At 41.9% G+C, this 25,495-nt stretch overlaps 1 protein-coding gene across 7 annotated transcripts in view; it reads right to left on the minus strand.

The window, feature by feature from the left end:
- SGMS1 (sphingomyelin synthase 1) overlaps window positions 1–25,495 on the minus strand; it is a 301,381-nt gene that overhangs the window by 199,960 nt on the left and 75,926 nt on the right. For 6 of the 7 annotated variants that reach the window (XM_028481655.2, XM_055081266.1, XM_024121177.3 and 3 more), the window contains exon 3: window positions 9,676–9,764. The gene's annotated coding sequence lies outside the window, so the exon portion shown is untranslated. Of the gene's footprint in view, window positions 1–722; window positions 817–9,675; window positions 9,765–25,495 lie in introns of all 7 variants that reach the window. The other variant, XM_028481654.2, reaches the window with a different exon arrangement.

The raw sequence follows: 25,495 nt of genomic DNA on the forward strand, positions 1-25,495 counted from the left end.
GCAATCTTAAAACAGTTGTTTTGGGCTTATTTTAAAGTATCAGAAAACTATTCTAGCCCATGTTTGCAAAATCACTAGCTGCTGCAATAAATGACCACATGGCTTTTAACCAAGACTTTCTCTTAACCAGCACCTTGACCTCTGCCACCCCAAAGCAGACCAGGGTGATACGTGGACATGAGCGTAAACCCCCTAAAGAGGGGAGGGCACCACAGGCAGCCACGCTTCTCAGGGGCAGCCAGCTCAGAGAGCCACCAGGTGATAATGTGAAATATATTCAAAAACTAATAGGGATACCCTTCTTATCAGTTTTGCTTACAATTTTTCTATTATGTTCATATATGGGTAATAAGTGCTGCCATTACGATGCTAGTTGCTAAAAACTTTGAGCTCCACAGATGCAGGATGCTTCGTACTGGCAGGTCTCGGTCCCGCAAGTTCAAGTTACAAAAAATTGTTTTCACTCTCTGTGTTAACCAAGGTTTCAACCCAATTTCTGGTAACACTGTATACCACAAGGTACTACAGAAACTGGCAACCACTGGGTGGTTTTCAGGGGCCTCTGGGGAAAAGAGCAAAGTGAGGAAAATAGCCCTTCTCAGCTCCAGTTCAGAACGGTCACCAGACACTGCAATGACCCTCTCTGGCCCCCAGAGTACTATCAACTGAAAAAAAATGCACAGTCTAAAAGTTGAGAATTATGTTTTATCCAGGAACCTTACTGAGGAATATATCCCGGGATGGCAGCCTCGCAGATAGCTCTGAGGAATTCGTTCAAAGAGGCAAGGTAGGAGCCAGAAGATATAGGAATTTTTACTGAAAAAAAAAAAAAAAGTTCTAGTTGAACATCAAAAGGTTACACTAATCACAAAAAACAGACATCTCGGGTTAATTTACATATGGGGAAGATGCAAGAGTCTGGGCTTATTGAAATCATTCCTTTGATATGCATCTTAACTATCTAGAGCCACTTCCTGTTCTTCTGCATCCTGAATTCCCTTCAGGGTGCACCATGGGGGTAACTGCACCCTGATGGCTGGTGGCTTGATGGCTGGCAGCCTGTGTTTTTCCATCCTGAGTTCCCCTCAGGGTACGAGGTCTGGGCAGCTGCAGTGGCCAATGGCTCTATGGCCACAACATCCTTTGTTTAATAAAATGGCAGGCGACATTTTTCTTGTCCACAGTACTCACCCCGGTGTGGCTTCCAACCAGGCACACGTTTTCCCCAAGTGCTTGAGCCTCTAAATTTACCTTCTCTGCTTCTTCTCCAACCCACTCCCATCCCAAACCCAAAACTCCCTTCTCAATCAGTTCAGTCAGGAAACAGACAATCAACGGTGTGAAAGACACAAAGGCTTCTCCCACCTCAGAGGTTGAAATAACCATATGTGGGATGTTAAAATATCTCCCAAGTCCTCATTCACCCAAAAGCTATTACAATAATTGATTTAAAGATGAGGATAGCACTAAAAATGCATTAAACGCATACCATCAATTAATGAGATCAGTATTAAGCTTTATATTAAGCTCCAAATCATGCCACTTAAGCCCCAACAGTTTTATTGTATTTATATACGTTTTTTAAAACTATAAGCTCTTTAGCACAAATGTTCCTAACTGCTCTTTCACATCGTAAATTGGAACTGGGTTATTCTTCAGCAACAGGATGCTGGCAGGGAGAAGTGGGGACTGTTTACAAAATGACCAAGAGGAAATGTCACTCCCCTTGTACTTTCAAACCCATAAAGAACAAATATGAATCAAAGCTGGGCTGAAATCGCATTTCACTTGCAACTGTACTCCTACCCAAGGAAAGGAAGCACATTGTTAAGTTCAAAAGACCCAAACATGACATCAAAAAGCTGCCTGTGAGCACCAAACAAAAGATATTTCATATAATTAACCTAAAAATGCTAAAAATGCAATTCTCTGCAGTTATGACTCCACCTATATGCCATTGTGTTCCATCATAAGTATTTCTTTTTTTTTTTAAATTTATTTATTTATTTTTGGCTGCGTTGGGTCTTCGTTGCTGCGTGGGCTTTCTCTAGTTGTGGCGAGCGGGGGCTACTCTTTTTTGCGATCTGGGGGCTTCTCATTGCAGAGCACAGGCTCTAGGCACTCGGGCTTCAGTAATTGTGGCACGTGGGTTCAGTAGTTGTGGCTCATGGGCTCTAGAACACGGGCTCAGTAGTTGCGGCGCACGGGCTTAGATGCTCCGTGGCATGTGGGGTCTTCCCAGATCAAGGCACGAACCCATGTCCCCTGCACTGGCAGGCAGATTCTTAACCACTGCACCGCCAGGGAAGTCCCTTTCATAGGTATTTCTAAAGGATGCAGTCTAAGTGAAATGCCCATTTCTCCTAGCTAATGTTAGGACAAGGAGATGGGAAACCAACATTTTGGCGACTGTCTACCCATCATGGGTACCAAACTTTGATATAATAAGAATTTGAGGGCTTCCCTGGTGGTGCAGTGGTTAAGAACCCGCTTGCCAATGCAGGGGACACGGGTTTGAGCCCTGGTCCAGGAAGATCCCACATGCTGCAGAGCAACAAAGCCTATGCACCACAACTACTGAGCCTGTGCTCTAGAGCCCACGAGCCACAACTACTGAGCCCACATGCCACAACTACTGAAGCCTGCGCACCTAGAGCCCGTGGTGTGCAACAAGAGAAGCCACTGCAATGAGAAGCCCATGCACCGCGACGAAGAGTAGCCCCCACTCGCTGCAACTAGAGAAAGCCCGCGCGCAGCAACAAAGGCCCAACACACCCAAAAAAATAAAATAAAAATATATATTAAAAAAAGAATTTGAAATTTCAAAATGTCTCTTAATATCCATTCTTCCTTTCTTCCTTAATAACAGAACCCTCACTTTTTAAAATTGGCCCCTAGAATAAGAAGCAATTCACACACTCTTTTGCAGCTAGGTGTGGCCATGTGGCTATGTTCTAGCCCAGAAGTTCTCCAAGTGGGGTCCCCCCAAGAGGCCTATCTTTTAGGTAATCCATGAGGCCAAAACTATTTTTATAATAATATTAAGATGATATTTGCCTTTTTAATGTTCTTTCTCTGTGAGTATCGGGGGAGTTTTTCAGAGGGTACATGACACATTATGCCACAACAGACTGAATGCAGAAGCTAATTCGAGAATCCAGGTACTTTCTATCAAGCCAGACACTAAAAGAGATTTATAAAAATGTATAGCAGTGGTAGTCTTCTCACTAATAGTTGGAAAATAGTTATTTCCCCCCCAAAAAAGTAATTTATGCTAACCTGTGATAGTTTATTATTTTAAAATAAATTAATATTTTTTAAATTTCTCACTTTTAACTTCTAACAAAATATTTGCATTCGTTTCCTATTGCTGCTATAACAAATTACTACAAATAGGTAGCTTAAAATGACACAAATTATAGTTCTGGAGGTCAGAAGTCTAAAAACGGGCCTTCCGGGGCTACAGTGAAGATGTTAGCAGGGCTGAGTTCCTCCTGAAGCAGGGGAGAATGTGTCCCTTGCCTTTTCCAGCTTCTGGAGGCCACAATGGGGAGCAAGGGGGAGCGGCACATGAAGCGGCGCTTGCCCGCCCGCGGCTCACCTCCTGCTGTGTGGCCCGGGGCGGGGGGGCTGGGGACCGCCGCTTTAAGGTGACAGTCATGGCAGGAGCAGAGAGGGGCTAACCCCTGTTTGCATAAAGGATCAACAGGTCACATACTTCTCATCCTTGGGGCCAGGGAGACACTGCACCTGTGCATAAAGGCTCCTCGGGGGTCAAAAAGGGGGGGCACCACCCCATAATATGTGATGCTAAGGCCGTCCCTGAGGCCTCTGGGCTGGAATCCATCTTGGAAAAAAGTTGTGCACGCATGTTGGGGAGGCTAGGGTGGGTCAGGTGGAAAAAGAAACCAGATAATTGCCAAAGGTAAACAAAGACCAGGAAGAACTGACCTATATAAGTGACCTAACCGCCTCTTTACTGCGCCCCTCCTCATTAGGAAGGATGCCCACACCCTTCCTCTCCGGGTGTGCATCTCTGCCTTGCTTCTGTCTTAACTAAACAAGCTGTTTCTCAGTCTGCTCTCCCACTTGTTGTTGCGCTATGTCTCTAATAATAAACCTTTTACCTGTTTTTACAGTTTTTGCCTCCTTGAGAAATGCATTTTTCAATGGGGGAAAGGGCCAGGAGAATTTTGCTTCTAGCCTCTAGCCCCTGGTGGACTAGCAGCTAGGATTCTGCTTTTCATCCAGGCTACCCAGGTTCAATTCCTGGGCCGGGAACTAAGATCTCCCTTCAAGCCACCTCTCACTGCTGTCTCTCGGAGATCACTGCCTCCCTCAAAAGGACTCATTTGATTACACTTGAGTCCACTTGGATAATCTAGAATAATCTCCTCACCTCGAGATCCTTAATGATCACACATACAGTCTCTTTTGCCATGTAAAGTGACATATGCATCTGTTCTGGGGATTAGGAATACAGACATCTTTGGGGGCTATTTCTCTGCCTGCCCCAGAATGCTAGCTATAACTCATACAAGCAAAGCTCTTTGGGTCCCTCAATCATTTTTAAGAGTATAAAGGGTCCTCACACCAAAACATCTGAGAACCAATTGTTCCAGCATATGAATAGATTAGGTGGGAAAACTAAAACACAGAAAGGCTCAGTGATGAACCAAAGCCGTACAGACTGTGAGTAGACATTCAACTTGAAGCCAGGTGTTCCGGCTACCGATGAACCTAGTATGGCTCCCTCTATGCCGCGCTTCCCACCCCGAACACCCTGACTGCGACAAAAGCAAATAAAAATTATTTTTGTGAGCATGTTTGCAGGCATCAGACAAAGGGCGTGACAACAAGCATTCAGATGTGAACTTGGTGAGCCATAGGGAAGGCAGGTTGGAGAAGAAGGTTTTTAAAACAATCTTACTTTTCAAAACCTTCTTTAGAAATACACAAATTTATTATGTCATGTGAGAAAGGAGGAAAATGTTACAAATGGCCAAGTGTTCCAGTGCCGCGCCTGAGAGAGGTAACTGTTCTTCATCTAGAGGAGTACGATCAGGACCATAGCTCATGAGACCCAGGAAGCATGTGAAACACGGCGCAGCTCTGGATCACAAGACGGGGCCTGGTGACCAAACTCAGATTTATGGTCACTCGTCTCGACAATGTCTGCCAAGCCCCAGTTTTGACGGCCCAAGTGAAAAGGACACCTGAAAGACCACGTTCTTGGGCTGTCCCTCTGCATCATTTTGATACGACCAGAGCCACAATTTTGCAGCAGGAAAGAAACTGCACTCAGGTGAACTGTGTTAAAATCAAGCTAATGACCCAAATCACAACCTTCAAGGGAATACATATTTACAGTTAAAAGAGGAGAACTAGGAGGCTCAAAGGACCAGTTCTTGCTCTACCAAATGAACTGCCTGGCCCAGGCCACAGAACTGGGGGTGGTGGTAATCAGACCCATGCAGTGTGCACTTGTGAATGATGGCTCTCCAGCCTAGAAGGCCGGGCAGGGCCTCCTCAGGAACCACTGGCCTTACCTGGTAAACTTCTACAGTTCTACTTCATCTCTTTCCCAGCTCTCCAGCTGAAGTTTCTAGAGTGCTCAGCTAACTAAGCCAAACCAGCAGTAGTACCTGAACTGACAGCCAATAACCCAAGTATATGAGGACACAGAGTAAGTAACTACTCATTAGAATTTGTTATCCAAGGGAGGAAAAGCCACAGAATTATCTGGTATTTATATCTTCCAAGTGAAAGTATGGGTCCAACAGAAGGCAGTCCCTCAAAGAATCTCTAGTCACAGAGCTCAGCATTCCCTGGGAATGTTTTCACCGCCTGCTTTTTCTAGGATTACACTAGTATTACAAAAATCCAACCTATAACCTACAAAGCACAACGATTTTGCAGATTAGAAACATTCCTAACATATCACTGTCATCACAAAATCCTAATCCACACACCCCTGTCAAATCTGTGTAGCCTCTGAAAAGGTATGATTGCCTACAGGTGATGTTTCTGCTGCAGAATGAATAAAAAACTATTAAATCAGCATTCTCAGTTGACATCTATTTTGAAATATTTTTTTTTCATGTGTCAAACACAAGGCAACCTAACATTTTATAGACCAAAAACTTCAAGCTGCTTTCTATGTCCATTAAGGGGATATAGAATGTAAGGTCATGGAGTTTACAGAGATGATGCCTCTTATTCACAACAGCAAACATCTATTTTCTCTACTCTCCATCTGCAGGCAGAGATCCACATTATCTAAGATACCGGATAGAAAGAAAAATGACACTTTAACAGAAAATAGACTAGAACTCTGTTCTTATGAGTTATTCTAAAAGTAGTGATTCCAACTTCCAAGAAGTAAATATTCAATGGATCAACTAGAAAAAGAACCCAGGCCAAAGTGGAAGGATATAGTATGTGATATGGATACAGATGTGGTTTACCTAGCTTTCAAAGAGATCAGTATTTCATTATTTTCCAGTTCCTTGGTGAAATAAAGTAATTTACCATGTAAAGTTTAAAGGACTTAAGAAAATTGATAAAGGGCACATACAGAAAACTGATTATAAAATGTCACTTGGGCACTACTAATTTGGGAATTACGGTGGACTAGATATTTGCAGGGCCCTTCTGCTGTAGTATAATTTGATTCTGGATAAATTATTGTTAAAAAATACTTTCTAACACATTGGTTAGCTCCAGGTAGAGAAACAAATCCCAAGAGGTTATGGTAAGAACAGTGCACTGAAACCTGAGCAAAGAAGAGAGCAGCAGTCACCCTGGAGACAACTACAAATACCAGCAATGAAATGAACAGGGCATCGAGACCTTTAGCTTTCAGCCAGGTGGGGAAAGCCCCACCTGAAACCAGGAATTCCAAAGGGAACAAAAGTGGTCCTGGTCCTGTAGCATCCTCCTGGCTCCTAGTACAAACACAAATTTCAAGAATTAAGATCTCAAGATTCCAAGATATAATTATCAAAAAAGCCAAAAAAATTTATATCAAATAAGATATAATTATCAAACAAATACATAATTAAAATTCACCATGCACACTAGGAAACAAGCCACAGAAACAGATTTAGATCACCAAAGATTTCAGATACTGGCATTATCGAATACAGAATATGAAATAGCTCAGTTTGGTGCTGTTTAAAGAGATGAAAGATGGAGTAAAAAGAAAATGAGTAAGCAAAAAGACACCATCAAAAACATATTCACACAGGTTTGCAACAGGAGAAGAACCTTTAGAAATGAAGAAATATAATCACTGAAATTAAAAACTCAGTGGATGGGGCTTCCCTGGTGGCGCAATGGTTGAGAGTCCACCTGCCGATGCAGGGGACACGGGTTCGTGCCCCGGTCCGGGTGGATCCCACATGCCGCGGAGCGGCTGGGCCCGTGAGCCATGGCCGCTGGGCCTGCGTGTCCAGAGCCTGTGCTCTGCAACGGGAGAGGCCACAACAGTGAGAGGCCTGCGTACCACACACACAAAAAAAACAAAACTCAGTGGATGGGTTAAATAAAAGATTCAACATAGCTGAAGACAGAATTACTGGACTGAAAGCTAAATCTTAAGAAATTACCCAAATGAAGCAGAGAAAGACAAGGAAGAAGATATCCAGAATGAATTAAAAGACATGAAGAATAAAGAGAAGTCCTAACATCTATTTAATCAAAACCAGAAGGAGACAATAGAGAAAATGTAGGAGAGACAGTATTCAAAGCATTAATAGCTGAGAGATTTTCAGAGCTGATGAATGATATGAACTCACAGATACATAAATCACAACAAATATAAACAGGAAGCTGTACATAGACATGTTGTAGTGAAACTGCAGTAATCCAGCAACAAATAAATAAGCCAAATCATCTACTAAAGAAAGGCAAATGAAAGATTAACAGATTTAACAGCAAAACTGAAAGCCATAAGACAGTGGAATGGTATATTATACACTCAAAATGCTGGGAGAAAAATAACTGTCAGCTAAGAACTCTGAGAGTGAAATAAAGACATTCTAACGTAAATCAAAACTTTGAGAAGTTACCACCAAAAGATTTTAAGGAAAGAAAATTCTAAAGAAGGCAAATCTCACCAGAGAAAAGGCAAAGGATAGAAGAAGGGAAGAGAAGCAAGATATAGTAAACACAGAGATAAAGTGAAACAAATACTATCTCTAATAACAATTGTCTAATTTGTATGGTGAAACATGTAACAGAACTGACTGAAAAGAACATGTAAGTACAGAAGAACACAGTCTTCATTAGGTGTCCTATGAGTTTTATATTATTCTGGAAGGAGATAAGAGGACCTTAACTACAGATTGACTTTAAAACTATTAAGTATACACAGTGTGCTTTCAGGGTAATCATTAGAAGAATAGAAACAAAATGCATAATTTTCAAATGAGCGGAGAAAAAATACTGAATGAGCACACAAATCAACAAAAACTTCAATCAAAAAGAATGAAGGTTAGCAATGAAACTGCAACATAGTTAAAAGAGGGACTGTTAGAATACATTTCAAAAACCAAAACCAAAAAAAAAAAACAACCAAAAAACCAGAAGAAACAAACAAAACTGCACTAGCCATGCAAGAAAAGACTGAAAAGTTTCTCTACATTAAAGTCATAAACTCTGTTCTCCAGAGGACGCTTAAAAAAAAAAGATGCTCAATCTCACCATTAATTAGGAAAATGTAAATTAAGACCACATGATATAGTATTTTATACTCACTAGAAAGGCAACAAAATACCACATGTTGGAAGGAAATGGAGCAACAGATAAACTATGATAGATTTTCAGAATAGAATTTTATTTAACAATAAAAATTAATTTAGTACCATTAATGTAACAAGTGAATCTTCATTCAACTGAGTGAAAAAAATGAAAGCTGCAGAATATTACAGAATATTAATATTAATATTACAGAATATTACATGCAATATACCATTCTTACTAAAAACAAGTAAAACTAGGCAATATATTGTTTGGATATATACATGGACATAGTAATTATGTTCCAGGATGGAAATCAACTATCAACATTAAGAACACTGTTTAATTCAGCTGAATTTTACTTTTGGTAGCAAGACTTTCTCAATGAAGAAGTTTCCAGGTTTATGTTCTAGGACAAGCTCTTAATCTCATCTCAGATTGATTCTCTGAGAAGCACTGGCCTAGACTCTTCAACTCCAGAGAAGGGGAAGACCTAGTAATTGTAATCTTCCCAGATAAGGAGTCTCAATCAAAAGCAATTCCAGAGTAAAGGAAATGACTCCCCCAGGCCTCCCTGGAGCCTTCCTCCCGGGTTTATGTAACTTCAGATCTGGCAGGGCCCTTTTCTGTCATTTCCAGTGACTCCGGCAGACTGTTTCCTGTGCCCTTTGTTTTACGCATTTCTCCCACCCTGGCCTATGTTGCCTTGCTCTTCAAATGACAAAACTGGCCTCTTCAATCCTTTCTCCTTCCTTCCCCAAACCACATTGGCCTTTCCTTGGCTGATTTTGACCTGGAGCAAGCTGAAGACCTCAAAGGTCCCTCCAACCTTCAGAGCCTCACACACAATCTCAGAACAAAGCAGGAGAGATCCTGAGGAACTTCAGATCCATAAGATGTTTGAGAATGGATGAAACACTGAGTTTGACTTACGTGTTCTTTTATACACTCTCTGCTATCTCCTACTTCACTGTTCTTGAAATCCAGAAAATCCACAACTCCTTCGGTCACTGCAGCTTTGCCTGGAATAATAAAGGCAGGAAATTAGAAAGGAGGCAACCAGAAGGAACCGAGGGTCCAAGCGGAAGGAAACTCTCTTGTATAATCAATCTTGACATTTAAAAGGAAAAAAAGCCACCTGAATTAAGGAAAGTCTCTACCTTGGTCTAAGCCAACTTTCTTCTTTAACTAAAACTATTAATAGTAATTTAATGTTTGTAGAAGAAATCATCATTATTTACAAAAAGATTTCACATGCATTTGAGCTGTAAGATATTGAGACTAGGCAAGTATTATCTTAAAATGCAGCAGCCAAATTTCCCAAAGGTTGGGGAACTTTCCAATGATCATTCAGCCAGCAAGCATCAGAGGAGGAATTCGAACCACTTCTATGACTCCTTATTCCAAACTCTTCCACGGCACCAAATGATATAATGGTTTCAATTTGAAAAGCAGTATTATTATTTCTTCTTCTACTAGATATAGTGTCTTAACCAACAGATATAGAAAACGGCTTTGCCTGCTGAATGACAAAGACGCTGCCATAGGATTAAACGTTTATTTCCCAGAGACAACACAAAGGGTAGAAAATCCATACCAAGATAGTTAAGAAACACATGTATCTTTTCCACATACCCTCCTTTTCTCTTTAAGTCATAGTTATAGTTGCTGGGCTTTATTTCTCTCTCTCTCTCTCTCTCTTTTGGAAATAATTTCAAGTTTAGAGAAAAGTTGTAGAATAATAATAGTACAAAGACTGCCATGTACTCTTTACCCGTGTTCACCTGCTATTAACATTTAACGTACATACTTAATCATTCACTCTCTCTCTACAGACACACACATTCACTCAACATTTGTTTTTTAAGCTTTTTTTGTTTTTGTTTTTTTTTGGCCGTGTGGCATGTGTTATCCTAGGTCCCTGACCAGGGATCGAACCCGTGCCCCCTGCCGCAGAAGGTCAGAGTCTTAACCACTGGACTGCCAGGGAAGTCCCTCACTCAACATTTTTTTGTTTCTGAGCCACGTGGAGATAAGTTCCATCCATCATGGCTCTAAAAACTTCAGAATTTATTTCTTAAGAATAGGGATATTCTTACAAAACCACAATGTTGTTACTGATCTCAGTAAATTTAATATCGATACAATACTTTAATTGACCACCATATTCAATTAACCCAATAATGCGTTTTATAGCATTTCTTTTTCCTCCAATTCAGGATCCAGTCCAGGGTAAGGTATTATATTTAGCTGCCATTAATCTGAGACACACAGCTCTTTTTTATCTTTTATGACACTGACACTTTAGAAGAATATAGTCCTCCCCTTTTTTTTTTTATTAATAAAACATTACCATTTTGACTTGTCTGACATTTCCTCATGATTCAATTCAGCCTATGCATTATCAACCAGAAAACTACAGAGTTTTCTTCTCCTGGTGTCATAGCTGAAGGCATGTGAAGTCTATGTGCCCCTCCCTGGCGACATAAATTTTGATCACCCAGCCAAGGTGCTGTCCAATTTCTCCAAAGAAAAATTATTATTTTTTCCCTTACATCTAATAAGTAATCTGTGGGGAGACACTTTAAGACAATGCAAATATCTTGTCCCTCATCAAAGTGTCCCCCTAGATTTAGCATCCACTGGTGACCCTTGCCTGATCTGAACTTTACTACCATGGCTACAACATGCTAATCGTTCCAACTCCAGCATTCCCTCCACATTACCATCCAGGACTCAGCAGTCTACACTATTTGTTCATCTATTTGTCAATTTATGATCAGTAAGGATATATGAAGTCCTACTTTTTCAACAATTTATAATTTATCGCTGTACTTAATAATTTTGGTGCTCAAACTGTCTCAGATTTAGCCAGTGGGAGACCCTTTAAACTGGCTCCTTTACCTTTGTGACATGCCCCCATCATTGTTTTTATTTTTCTACTTTTATTACCTTACTTTCTGACATTAAAAAAAAAGTTCTAGGCTCATCTTGTACTTACTCTGTCTCTGCCCTAGATGCAGACATTTCTCTAAACGCCCCGGGTCCTTTCAGTGGAGAATGATGTTATAGAGACCAAGTTCTAGTATAACACTCTTTGAAAGGCATTGTCTATTTCCACTGATTACTTTTCATTTTGAATGAGTCACATTTTCCTGCTTCTTTGCGTGTTTTTCTGTTATAAGGTTGACAACTGGAAGGTGTTCAGTTTGGTTCTGATGGCAACTAAATTACTGGCAGGTCCTCTCAATTCCGTCAGGCCTGGTTTTATAATTGGTTAAGACAGGTCTATCTGAGATATGTCCTTGGTCCTAATGCATGACCCTTAATCATAAGGCATGGTCTTTCCAGTGTCTCGGAATGGTTAAGGTGCTCAGCAAGGTCTCTCCACCCTGGCTAGCCCAGAACTCCCCATTTCTCTCCATACTGCATGAACCTTGCTATGGCCATTCTCTTTCCCGCCTGGAAACAGCTGCTCTCTGCTAGGTCTCACCCTATATGGATGCACATCTCAGCTTCTGGGTTCCCCTCTCATAGTTCCCTCCTCCCCAGCAGCCTGCCGTACAAATTCCAGCCTCTTCAGCAGCCCTGAACTCTGGAGACCCACCATGCTGTAACAGGCTCCCCCTCCTGGTACCCCAGAAAGGGAATGCAGGGAACAGGAAATATGCTCCAGCAGAAAACTAGGGCAAATGTGGGTCTCACCTCATGTGACTCTCTTCTCTCAAGGGTCAACGTCCTGGCTGCCTGTTTTCCCGTGACTGACAGTAACTGGCTCGTGTACTGTCCAGTTTTCTAGTTTACTGAAGGAGGGCAAGTCCAGTACCAGTTACCTCTCTATTTCTCTTGGTGCCTTCAACACTAAGTGATGCTTGTGGGACACAGAGCTGCTCTATTGGGAAGAGTTAAGAATCAAACACTTGGAGCATGTAACAAATGCTCTTTATTTAAACATTTCAAAGAAACTCTCTAACAATCTGTTTCTTAGAAACGTTATGTGTTTACTTTTATTGCAGCACTGTGGCAAGAAAAACGCTCTCTAGCAGTCAGGCAATTCTAAACAAAATGACAAGAAAGTGTCTCTGTTCCTTCCGGAAAGCTGATACTCACTTCAGATAGCCAGCTGGCTATCACTCTGACATATATTTCCCTTTATTTCCATAACTCTTCCTCCAAATGGCAAAATAAAACACTATAGTCTAGCCAAAGAATCCAAAATTAGTTGCTATTCTTTATTTTTCTTGTTTATGTGCATGTACTTAGGGGTGGGGAGAAGACTCCTTTTCATATAAATCATTTTCTGGCATATTTCCATTTCCACTTCTAACCACTGGTGAGAAAATAATCAGAAAAAAAATAGTCCAAAAGAAAACCTGCAACCCCAGATCCAAAGTTAATCAAAAGGAAACTGGCAAACAAGAACAGTATTTTCTTCTCACATGCTGTGAGAAGAGAGGAGTTTGCCATCACAGGAAAATGGAGATTAGGCCTTTCCCCGCACAAGCCAGCGGATCTGAGCCACGGGCGCGCGCACACATGCAGCTTTCCACACAGCGCACCAGGAAGAATGGGGGATGACCCCTTTCTTCTTCTTGAGCAGATTTTCTCCATATTGGACATGCACACTGCAGCCCATCTAATTCATTTTCCCTAAAGGAATCGGTGCATGGAAGTTATACCTCTCTTCGGTTTTACTTCAGGCCCCCTAGAACTTAAAGGCGAGCGCCTGATGTAAACGCAGTGTTTATCTGTCCATTTGCCTGCCTCACCGTGCAGGCACTCCCCGTCCTCGAGGGACTCTTACATCAGTCTTCTCAGGTCTCCGCGTCTCCGTGTGGGCCCTGTTGAACTCTGTTTCCTCAAGTCAGCATGTGTCCAGCACTCTCATCAAGTATGAATTCTCCGGTGGTTCCCCTTTCTCAGGAATATAGTCAGAGCCCCTGGGCTTCACAAAGAAAGACCTCTGCGATCTGCTCCCTGCTCAGCTTTCCCCTTCACCCACCCCCACAACAGGCTATGTCCCGTGAATGAAAACCCTGGAGCCGTTTCCCCTTCATGAAAGACCCCTTCCTCCCTTTCTTCTCTTGACTAAATCACTGAGGCTTGACAACCTCTGGGAAATATGTCATGATCACCATTCAAAGCTGGGTTAGTGCCTCAGCCTTAGTATCCTCACTGCACCTGTGCTAACCTTTACAGTGATAACAATGTTTACTGAGCGCTTACATGTGCTAAGCACTAGGGGTACTTAGCACGCACTATCGCATTGAGTGCTCACACCAACTCTGTATGGTAGGAGCTGTTAACAGTCTACCCTGCAGATAAGCAAGGGGACAGAGAGGGTCAACAGCCTCCTGCATGCCACACAGCCAGTGAGGGGTGGAGCCAAAGAGCTTAAAGGCTTCCTATAAACAGTACTTAACATATTTAACTGAAAACCTGACAGTATAACTGGTGTTTCCAGGGAAAGGCCCAGAATGGCAACAGGTGATGACCCTGTGACAGCATTAATAGGGTAAGAGTAAGATGTGAGAAACTCATCAGAATTCTTTAGAAGAGGATGACAGAAAGACACTCATAAACTAACATCAACTGTGACACTCATAAAAGAACAAAATATTTCATCAAGACAGGGGACCAGCAATTTCAAGAATCCAGGAATATACTCATGGCTCAAGCAAAAAGTATTTAAAAGTAGTGGGGGAAATGGAAAAGGATGTTCTTACTAGAAATAAACAAAAATTGGAATTCCCTGGTGGTCCAGTGGTTAGGACACTGCGCTTCCACTGCAGGAGCAAGGATTTGATCCCTGGTCAGGCAACTAAGATCCTGCATGCTGTGGGGTGCGGCCAAAAAAAAAGAAACAAAAAAATGTATTAGATCAAAGATTAAAAGGACTTCTCAGGGCCTCCCTGGTGGCGCAGTGGTTGCGCGTCCGCCTGCCGATGCAGGGGAACCGGGTTCGCGCCCCGGTATGGGAGGATCCCACATGCCGCGGAGCGGCTGGGCCCGTGAGCCATGGCCGCTGAGCCTGCGCGTCCGGAGCCTGTGCTCCGCAACGGGAGAGGCCACAGCAGAGGAAGGCCCGCATACCACAAAAAAAAAAAAATAAATAAAAAATAAAAGGACTTCTCAGAGGGAAGAATCTGGAATATTTGTATAATTAAATCAATTCTATTCTCAAGAAGCTCGTATACTGCACAACCAGTAGGATCGGTGCTCCATGTTAGCTCGCACACAAGTTGAGTAAGTGAGGACTGGGGAACGGGCAAAATCCTGTTGTAGCCCACCTGGGCCCTGCATGTCACTGGTCCAGTATGTTCATTCCTGGCCCCAGACTGTGGAGTTGGGGACCTAACGAAGGAGGCATGAACAGGACTCCCACGACCAGCTGCCTCCCAAATGGCACAGTGTAAAGCAGACAGTGTGAGTGTTTCAGTACCATGCATCGCCTCACACAGGGGGAGGCGTCTTCACATCGCAGACCCTGACTGTGAAGGAGGATGTACAACTTCCGGTCATAATTAATATCAGCCAGGGTCAGAGTGACCAATGCTGGGCTCTACACTTCTAGGGAAAACTGAAAACAAAACAAACAGAAAAGGACCAAAAGTAGATGAAACCCACAGGGATGAAAAGTATGAAGCCCACAGGGAAAGTCTAACCTAGGAAAGAGAAAACAAGGAAGACTCCACCATTTAACATCATTTTAAGCACTACCCTGCTGAGAGCCATGGACAGCATTTTTCCATTCCCACCAAAGACAGCATAGAGAAAATAGTTTTAACCTGAAGTATGAAAAGTTTAGCTTCAAAGTGAAGACTTTCCTAAAGCCAGAATTTTTAACAAAGGAATATGTAGCTTGTATACCCATGACATGCTTGCTATGATAATTACCAATGTTTGGAGCTCTCATATTTGTATTCAAGTAGTATTGGCATTATGATTCTGCCTCAGAGAAGTTGCAATAATAACAGGTAACACAACTGTCTACTGAGTGCTTTACTATAGGCTAAAGGTCGCTCAGGGAGACCTGAGACAGAAGATCAGCTCTGCTTGTGCTGTGGGCTTCACACAGTCTTGCCTGATTCAAAATCCAACCTCTTAACTACAAGGATAAGACGAATATACATGAAACTTACTATTTGTAAAATGGGATAATACGTGCTTCATGAGGCTCTTGGAAAGACTCAGTAAGTTAATCATAAAATATTGAGCCTGTGCCTACCCCATAGTAAGCACTTAATAAATGTTAGCTATTATGATTGACAAATAATTTTAACCTTGCCTGGGTCAACCTCTTCTAGTTATTCAGTCTCTGATCCTATTAAAGTCAAGGTAGAGAGTTTATGTCAATGAGGCAAATACAACTTCAAGATGAAAAAGAACTGGTCATGCCTTCAACCATTTCACCCATGCATATCCATCCACTCCTTCAACAGAGTTTCACGGTGAGCCCACCATGTGTAGAGCACTGGGGCAGGGCCTGTGCAGAATATGAAGACAAAAATGAAATGGCCCGTAGCTATGCTCAAAGAACACTGTCATCTTATTATTAACCACAAACACTGCAGAATACTCACTACGTGCCAGGAACTGTTCTAAGCACCCTAAGTGCCGTGTGTGTGTGTGTGTGTGTGTGTGTGTGTGTGTGTGTGTGTGTGTGTACTCTTTTAATCCTCACAACAACCCTTTAAAGTAAATACTATTTATTATCCCCAATTTATGGATGAGAAACTAAGGCACAGAGATAAGTAACTTGCTCCAGCTTTCACAGCTTGTATTTGACAGAGCTGGGATTCAATTCCAGGCTGTCCAATTTCAGAGTCTTGGGCTCTTAACCACTCGATATACTGCCTCCTCCGAGACTTGACCACTAAGAACTAGAGCAAGGACAGACTATGGTAAGGGCCCAGCAGGAACATAAATAAAGTGCAGTGCTCATGAGTGAGCTGTGCTATCTTTACACCTAACACAGAGTACGAGTCCTTTAGCTACAGAATGACGTGTTCAAGCACGTGATACCAACCCAGACCGAAAGCCATCCATAAAGCACTGGTGTCTGCCACTCTGAAGGGCCCTCTTCTCAGTGATTTAACACACGCTAAAGGGAAAGAGAAGCGCTCAGAATCTGGGCTTAGAAGTCAGACACGCCTGGGTTTCAATCCCAAGTCCTCCAATACAGCCTTGAACAAATTACTTGATCTTTCTCTGTGCTTCAGTGTCTTCACTAAGGAGTAAATGAGATAATTTATACAAAGAACTTCATTCTAGTACTTGGCACTAAGGACTATATATGTAAAATAATATTAATTAATTAATTAATTGCCGGTTTGCTTCAAGACTCAGTCCTAAGCCATATGGAAAAACCCCAAGTAGACAATACCAAGTTAACAGACCAAGAAGAATGCAATCTGTAGTATCTGAAATATACTGTGGATTCATTATGAATAAATATGAACTACTGTAACTTAAAAATATTATAAGCCTGTGTTTTTAAATGCTAGGGAATAAAAAAAGCCTTCCATTTTAAGAGCTAAGAGAGGCTGCTGTATCCTAAGGGCCGACTCTGTTCTTGGTCGCGTAACAGTCACTTCACAGATGTTACTGAGTCTTCAGAACCACTCAGAGGCTCGTCAAATGATCCGGATTTTACAGGTGCGGATTCTGAGCCTCTCGGAGGTGAAGTGATTGGGCTCCACAACAGGCAGCAGAGACTGTTGCTAAAAATTAGAAGACTCACCCGTGAGGCAAGAAGGAACGTGATCTCAGCATCAGGCAGTCACTCCACAGAGCGTTTCTTTGGCACCCGCCGGAATTTCACTGGGCAACATTCCATGTAATAATCTAACTCTCATCCCCAAGGTGTGTTCTGTGCTTTAAAGAAGCCCAAATCACTGAAAGGTTAGGATATGTCACCCATCAAAGTGACATACTACTACAGATCTCATTCTATCACCCAATTTGGTCATAATGGCCTTGGGAACATTATCAGAGAGGCGTGATTGACAAGCTGCCGTGGCTCTCCAAAAGTGAGTAAATTTCCAGAAGAACAAATTGGGTTCTAGAGCTGGGACACTGTGAAAATGAACATCGACAGCACAGCACGAAGTACGCGTCTGGGTGAGCCTAAAGAAGGAAAAAGTATATTGAAATATCCTTTTCTCATTTTGTTTACAGCAGAGGATCCTTATCACCCATAGTCAAATACCAGTGACTCCCGAACTTCCTTATTTGTGGTTTTCCGTGTGTCAACTCGCCCCCAAGAAAAAAAAAGAAAGCAATAAGAAAGTTCACTGTATAAATTCTAAGACTTGAGTCTGCCTCTAATACTTCCAGAATATGAACTCCATCCTTGACAGCAGAGTCCATATTTTGATCACCACTGTATCTTCAGCACAGTACATGGATGGGTATACCATAGGCCTTCAATAAATATGGGTGATGTTCGCACCCAGAACAATACAAAAATGTAGGGGAAGGAATTCCCCGGCAGTCCAGGGGTTAGGACTCCACGCTTTCACTGCCAAGGGCCCAGATTCAATCTCTGGTCGGGGAACAAAGATCCCACAAACCAAGCCGCAGCCAAAAAAAAAAAAAAAAAAAAAAAAAAATGTAGGGGAGAAAAGGTGAGAAGGGCTGCCCAAGGAAAGATCACTTAGCCCATTCAAGCAGGACTCAGCACCAAAATGCTGCTTGCAACGGAATAATTTTAAGAAATGTAGGATTTTAGGAGTTCAGATTTTCTGATTTTTTTTGGAAGGAACACATATTAAACTTTGGGGGCAAAAAAATGCCTCCCAGCCCCTCTTAACTATCCAAAATACTTGCCAATATTTTGAAATACTTACTGGCCTAAAATATGCCTTCTATTCTGCTATTTCAGAAATATGAATCATATATGTGAAAAATTTACTGCTAGCATTGTGCTAGATATAGCCAACACAAAGAAGAACAAGACTGGGCCAACTAGGGTTTAATAGAGACACAGACTGTAAACAAATAATTACAATACCATACAATTAGAGCTTTTGGCAAAGCGAGTTGAGTGCGGAAGGGTGCAGAGGAGGGCAAGACTAAGCCTGCTGGGCGTTTCAATCCCACATGTGAGGAAGGATCTTTCTTTTCCCAAAGTCCTTTGTAATTTCCTTGTCCAATCCTCATTATTTTCTTTAAAGCAATAAAGCAGCACAATCCGTCTATGTACTAAGTACTTTAAATCGTCATCATGCTCCTCAAACATCATCACACCCCCATGAAAAACTGCACATTACTTTAATGTACGCTAGTTAAATAAGAAGTTTCTCAATTAGTGATCAGCCACACCATAATACTGGTTGCTAAATACATACACAGCTTAAGTGTTTAAATAAGCTGTATCAGGATTTTCTGGCCCTAATGTTTCCTCCAAAATCCCTGGCCTTCTTATAGCCAATTAAAACTGTATGTAATTTTCTGTCCAAAAACCTTAAAGATATAAGCCAGATGAACTGTTTATCTAAAATCATCACACCATCATTAGCAGTTCATTTTATTAAATTATTTACATGCTACCCATCTGCAGGAAAGATTTGAGGCAACGTTCGATAAAAGACACATATGCACTTGGAAGACACAAATATAAAGTCATGAAATGAAAAAAGTTGATTTTCCAACCACAAGATAATGCTGTTGGTGTACTTGAACAGTAAAATTTCTACATTTCTAATAGGCAGAGCAAAACGGGAAATGAGGCAGGCCACATAACTCTGATTAAAGGAAGAATAGAAAAAGGCCTTTCCCCCTAGGTACTGAGAAACAGAATCATCTTTTTTTTTTTTTCCTTTTCCATTATGATTTATTATAGGATACTGAATATAGTCCCCTGTGCTATACAATAGGACCTTGTTGTTTATCCATTCTATATGTAATAGTTTACATCTGCTAACCCCAAACTTCCAATCCATCCCTCCCCTACCCCCCACGCCCCCAGGATCATCTTTCTATAACAATGGCTTATATAATACATGCAGCAGCATCGTCATGTGGTTTCCTATTTTTTACTATGAGTATAATATTAAAGTGTACCTCAGAGAAGGTACTCAGGGAGGCACTGACAATATAGAAATAAACACCCTTTCCTTCTATCAAGTTTAAAAGTCCTAAATAAGATGACTGAAAACACATTGGGCAGGAAGGTGTCACAGAGAAGTTGGTCCCCAAAACAATACCTTCCAGGAAAAAACCAATCCAAAATTTTTTCTAATACATCAGCACTAAAAAAAAGACCAAAAAAAACCTACGCTAATGAGGAAATGAGGATAAAGTGAAATGACTACTTTCCCCCATACAAGAAAGCATTTGGCATCATGTATCAAGACCCTTAAAAGTGTTCATACCATTTGACCCAGTTCCAGTTGGAACCTATCTTAAGGAAATAATTAGAAATGAGGATAAAATTTTATACATCAATGTTTATCATGTTTTCACTACTAAAATTCAAAATTACCTAATTGATCAACAACAGGGAAATGGTTTAAGAAATTGTGAAATATCCACATAACAGAACAGTATGCAGCCATTATGCTTAAGATATAATATTAAATGAGGAAAGCAGGATACAGAAATATTCAAGTATAATATAATATAAAAAATGTATATACAGGAAAGGAATAGGCTAAATATACCAAGTAAGTTGACAGAATAATGTTTTCATGCCTTTCTTATTTACCTTTATAACCACAGCAACTCGAACAGTTTCCAGGTCATGGGAGGCACGCAGACATTGCTGAATGAATCATTTTCACCATTAAAAACAACGAATATCATCTTTTAAAATGTCCAGTCTTTGTTATTTGTGCCCTGGCTATTCATAAGAAACAGGTCAAACATTTGTTAAGAAGAGGTGCCAGTTTGGAGCACCACAGTGAAAACATCACTCACGGGGAGGGACAGGTTTTGTCCCATCTGTCGGCAAAAAGACCACTTGGCAGGAATGATATTCATGCTCCTTTCCATCCCTTTACCAGTGCTGAGTGTGACTGAAGAGTTAAGTTCTTGGGAGTCTGTGTGAGTGTCCTTGTTATCTTTAATCTATACGCTGATGTTCAGCAAAAACTGACCTTCTAAGGTTCATTCCATCTACAAAATTAGAGTCTATGCTTTAAGTATTCTCAGCAGACAGAAAATATAGAGGTTGCTGATCATACCAGTATCATTTATCTTATTCACCCACATTTGTGACAGGAACCAAATCAGTGTAGAATTATTAAAGAAAGGAAGAGGCATCTAAATGTTTAGTTTCTTATCTAAAATTGCCTTGTGGGTAATGTGTTCCACTTTGTTTTACTGGCACCTTGGAAGGAGGAAAAAAAAAAAGTTTTAATTAAAAGTTTATTTTTCAAGAATATTTTTCTTCTAATTCATTTTCCAGATGGATGTCATTTGACAAAAACAGGACAAATCCTTTGCTCCTCCTGCTAAACTCAGAAAAGTTTAACTTTTTAATCCCCTGGGTCAAAACCCATTGTTGGCCCACTTCCTTTTACAGGAGCCACAGGAGGACGTGATTGAGCTTTGAACCGTGAAGGTGAGGGCTGCAGGGCCGGAGGAAGGCAGCCTGGTTCCATGATGTGCCTCAGAGGGGGCTGGACCCCAGTCAACCGCCCAGAGTTCTGGTTTTGTTTGAGGTGCATCACCAATGCTCTCACGTCAAAACAAAAAAAAGACGCACTGTCCAGAGTTATCATTACTCGCACTTCTGTGGATTCTCCACGTGTACCACTGGCCGCATCTTCACAAGATGAGCGTTCTCCTACTAAAGGGTCTATAGCGGCTTTTTTATCAGAAGTCTAAACAATTTTTACTGAAAATATCTCTTTTCTATACTCTCTCTCTATGTTGCTGGTGTCCCAAGTTTGGGGCCCTACAACGGAGTTTAAGAAATCAAAATCTTAACTCAGAGTTACCTCCCCAGACTTAAAAAGTTGCTTATGTAAAAAAAAACAAAACAAAAAAAAAACAGAGTCCCAGCAGCCCGAGGAAGTGGCAGTGCCCCTGCAAGCATCAGCTCCCACCTCACTGCCCCTCTGGCTTTCCTGATACCTCAGGAGCCCCAGGTCCTGAGGGGCACCAGCAGGAATCATCCCTGGCTCACAGGCCCCTCTGCTCTCCAGACCTCCTCCCGCCAGCGTGGGAGAGCAGAGAGCTGCCAGACGTGGCAGCCAGGGACCCTTCCTCTGCAGAGTGTACTACCAGCCTGTCTCCCCTGTTCCTTCCAAGAGGAACTGGGTTGGAAATACTGTATGCCCATTGTTCTATTAATAAAACTTTGGGAGGAGGAGTAATAGATACTCACCGAAGGGAAATTAGAAGAGAGGGGACAAGGCACTAACATTATTATGTATTTCTCGCCAACCTTTGTCATTTGAGATTTCAGCGAAAGCAGAATCCTAGACTATGCAGATCGCCAACCTAGACAGACACCGCTCAGTATTCTGTGAACTTAGGCCTCACTTTACAGTGTCCCCAGAAGAGTGAGCAGACCCCACATGGGTGGAGAAGATTCTGTGTTTCTCTGAGTGCCTAGTCCACAGTGTATACTCAAAGCTCTCAGCTCTAAACTCTAGCTAGAATGAAGGTCCTCCGAACAAAAGAGGATATAAGAATATCCATCTTCGCCTAAAGAGTTTTTCAAAATCCTCATGCGAAAAAAAAAAAAATCTATAGCTAACTAAATTTAGTAAACTCAGGGTTAACCCAAACCCAAAAGATGTCTTTAAGGCAAGACACCTGGAGCCTCAGTGTACTGTGAGATGCAAGTGGGGACGCAGGGGCTGCGGGACACGCTGACCTGTCTCCTGTCACAAACCTATTTGTCCCGCCCCCTTTTATGGTTTCCCCCATGGATCCTTCTCCTAAGAATAGTGTCCCACAGAGTATATTCTAAGAAATGCTGCTGCAAAGTATTTCCTTTAAAGAAGACCTAAATTCTTAATGGGCTGACTCACTCACAGAGCTCTGTGGCCTCACCTCTGAGAACTGGAAGCCTACCATGGACTAGGCCTTTAGCTGGAAACCTTAGAGCACCTGAGGCTCTCACATCTCTGATTCAGCCACTCCTGGGGCAAGGGAGCCAAGCCTAGGCTTAGTGGGTGTTCCCCAGTCACCCTAAGAGTGCATGATGTATGATGTGTATGATGATGTTTAGCAGGGAATTTCCCAGGCAGAGTTTCAAACAAGGCAAATGTAGTCATTATTAAAGTATTAGACTTAGTTTATCTATGTTCCTCTTAACTATACTGATATACCCCTTCTTTCTTCCCACTCTTTAATTCACCCCCAATCACATTTATTCCTCATAATCAGAACCCTCATTTCCTCTGTGCTAATGATCACCTAAATCCAGAATAAAATGTGAGGGACTAACAGCTTCTTAGAACTACCAGTAATGTTTGGATTTAAAAATAATTATATATTGAAATACTTGGATAACAGGTTGACAAAGCACCCTTTAATAATCTGATCATGTTTTTATTTACTGTATTAAACTTTTTAATTACAAAAATAATTACACATGTTCAAATCAAACATTTTAAGCACTTAAGCCCTAAGAAAGAATTCCAGGTACCTGGAATTCAACCACTTAAAGATACTTCAGGTGAACATTTTGATTAATGCCTTTCCTGGTTTTTCCCTCTATGTTTACATATTTCTTTATTGAAACGTTAACCTTATATATTCTATTACAGGCTATTTTTCATACATTTTGTCCCATGTCAATATTTCTCCTCAATATCATTGTCATGGTTATAGAATATTCCATTACATAGATGAGTTATAACGTGTTCATCCAAGGCCCTTTGGGGGGCGATCTGGGTTGCTTCCAATGTTCAGTTTCAAACAATGCTCACTAAGCATACTCAGAGCTGAATCTCTGAACAAAGCTCTACTCATTTGCTTAGAAATTCCTCTTAGAAGTAGGCTCACTGAGTCAAAGGAAGAACACACTGTTTCTCAGCTGGTCACAGGAGACTGTGAAGGGAAAAACCAGCCCTCTGACTCATTTTAGTTTGCCATTTCTCTCAGCCTCCTGTAGCTGCATTTCCCGTCTGTTCCTATTGCCTTTACTGTTAGTCTAATTATTATCCAGTTTTCAAGATATTCAAATCCCATAGTCTATTGGACATCCTTAGGTCAACAAGCTTTCTGGCTTAATTCTTAGTCCTTTAAAATAAGATCTGACGTCACCCTCTCTTTTGTGTTCCTAAATTTTTATTCATCTGTCACTTCTCTGATATCTCTAACTGAATGACTGATATGAAGCAGCAAATTTTCCAGGACCCTTCTCTGATACTTAGTTCAAAACTTTTTCCTCCCCACAGTAGCTTTCTGATCCACAGGAAAAATAACTCCGGAAGGTTTGGGAGCTCAGAACACATCCCTCCAAATCTCGAACCCTCCTACTGCTAAGACCACTTGCCTGGGATGGTGTCTGTGATAAAAATATTGGATTCCCTGTCCCCCCACCACCATGATGTAACAATTTACTTAGCATCTCCTGTTTATTTTATTTTATTTTTTAAATTTATTTATTTATCCTTGGCTGTGCTGGGTCTTCGTTTCTGTGTGAGGGCTTCCTCCAGTTGCGGCAAGAGGGGGCCACTCCTCATCGCGGTGCGCGGGCCTCTCACTGTCGCGGCCTCTCTTGTTGCGGAGCACAGGCTCCAGACGCGCAGGCTCAGTAGTTGTGGCTCACGGGTCCAGTTGCTCCGCGGCATGTGGGATCTTCCCAGACCAGGGCTCGAACCCGTGTCCCCTGCATCGGCAGGCAGATTCTCAACCACTGCGCCACCAGGGAAGCCCTCTCCTGTTTATTTTTATGAGACCAAGGTGTCAGTGGGACAACGGACGGTGGTATTTTGTTACATCAGAGTGTTTCCTGAGTGGAACAGTAGCAGCAGTTCAGGATTACTGTGTGGGTCATAACTCTTGTCCACAGTGTACCATCGGGAAGGGCAAAGCTGCAAAGCAGAATCCAAGAAGAGTGATGGCTCCACTGTCAGAGCACAACTGCCAGCCAGGAAGATGGCTGCAACCATTTGTTTATTTTCCCGGTAAGTAATTTAGCTCGTACTGCATCTATTAAGCCATGCAGATTCATCACATAATAAATGCTGGGTCTATTCTCAAGGAAGCACTGAACAAGATGCAGGCAAACCCAAAGAGCTCCAGTGTTTCTCGTGGCGGTGCATTAGCATTCTGGACAGGACAATCCTTCACTGGGTGCAACTGTCCCAAGGACCAAGGGGCGTTTAGTATCCACACCCTCGGGATGTTCAACGCTAATAATATACACACCCCTCATCATTGTGACAACCACGAATGTCCTTACAGGTTTCTAAATGCCAGGGCCAGGAGGGCGGGGCGGTGGGGAGGACACCATCACCCACTGAGAATCTGTTTCTTTTTGGTGAGACAGAATGAACACTTAGGAAATGGCAGAAAACAATTATTAATCTGGATACGGAATTGTGCAAGCTCTAAGTACCATAAAGGGTCCTAGGAGATCAAGGAAGGCTAAAGGTGCAGAGCAAGAACTGGATAGGAACTGGAGATAGGAACTGGAGAAAGACAGCTGTAACCTCTCCCAGGGGTCCAGTCCAGGGTTAAAGTTTGTTGTGAAATGCTCTCTCACCAGCACCCTGGACTGCCCCTCCTTTAAGCTGATTACACGAGCTACTGCAAGTAAAGCACATCCTACACACTCGGCAAT

This window comes from Physeter macrocephalus, chromosome 20, assembly GCF_002837175.3.
Source record: "Physeter macrocephalus isolate SW-GA chromosome 20, ASM283717v5, whole genome shotgun sequence".
Lineage (NCBI taxonomy): Eukaryota > Metazoa > Chordata > Mammalia > Artiodactyla > Physeteridae > Physeter > Physeter macrocephalus.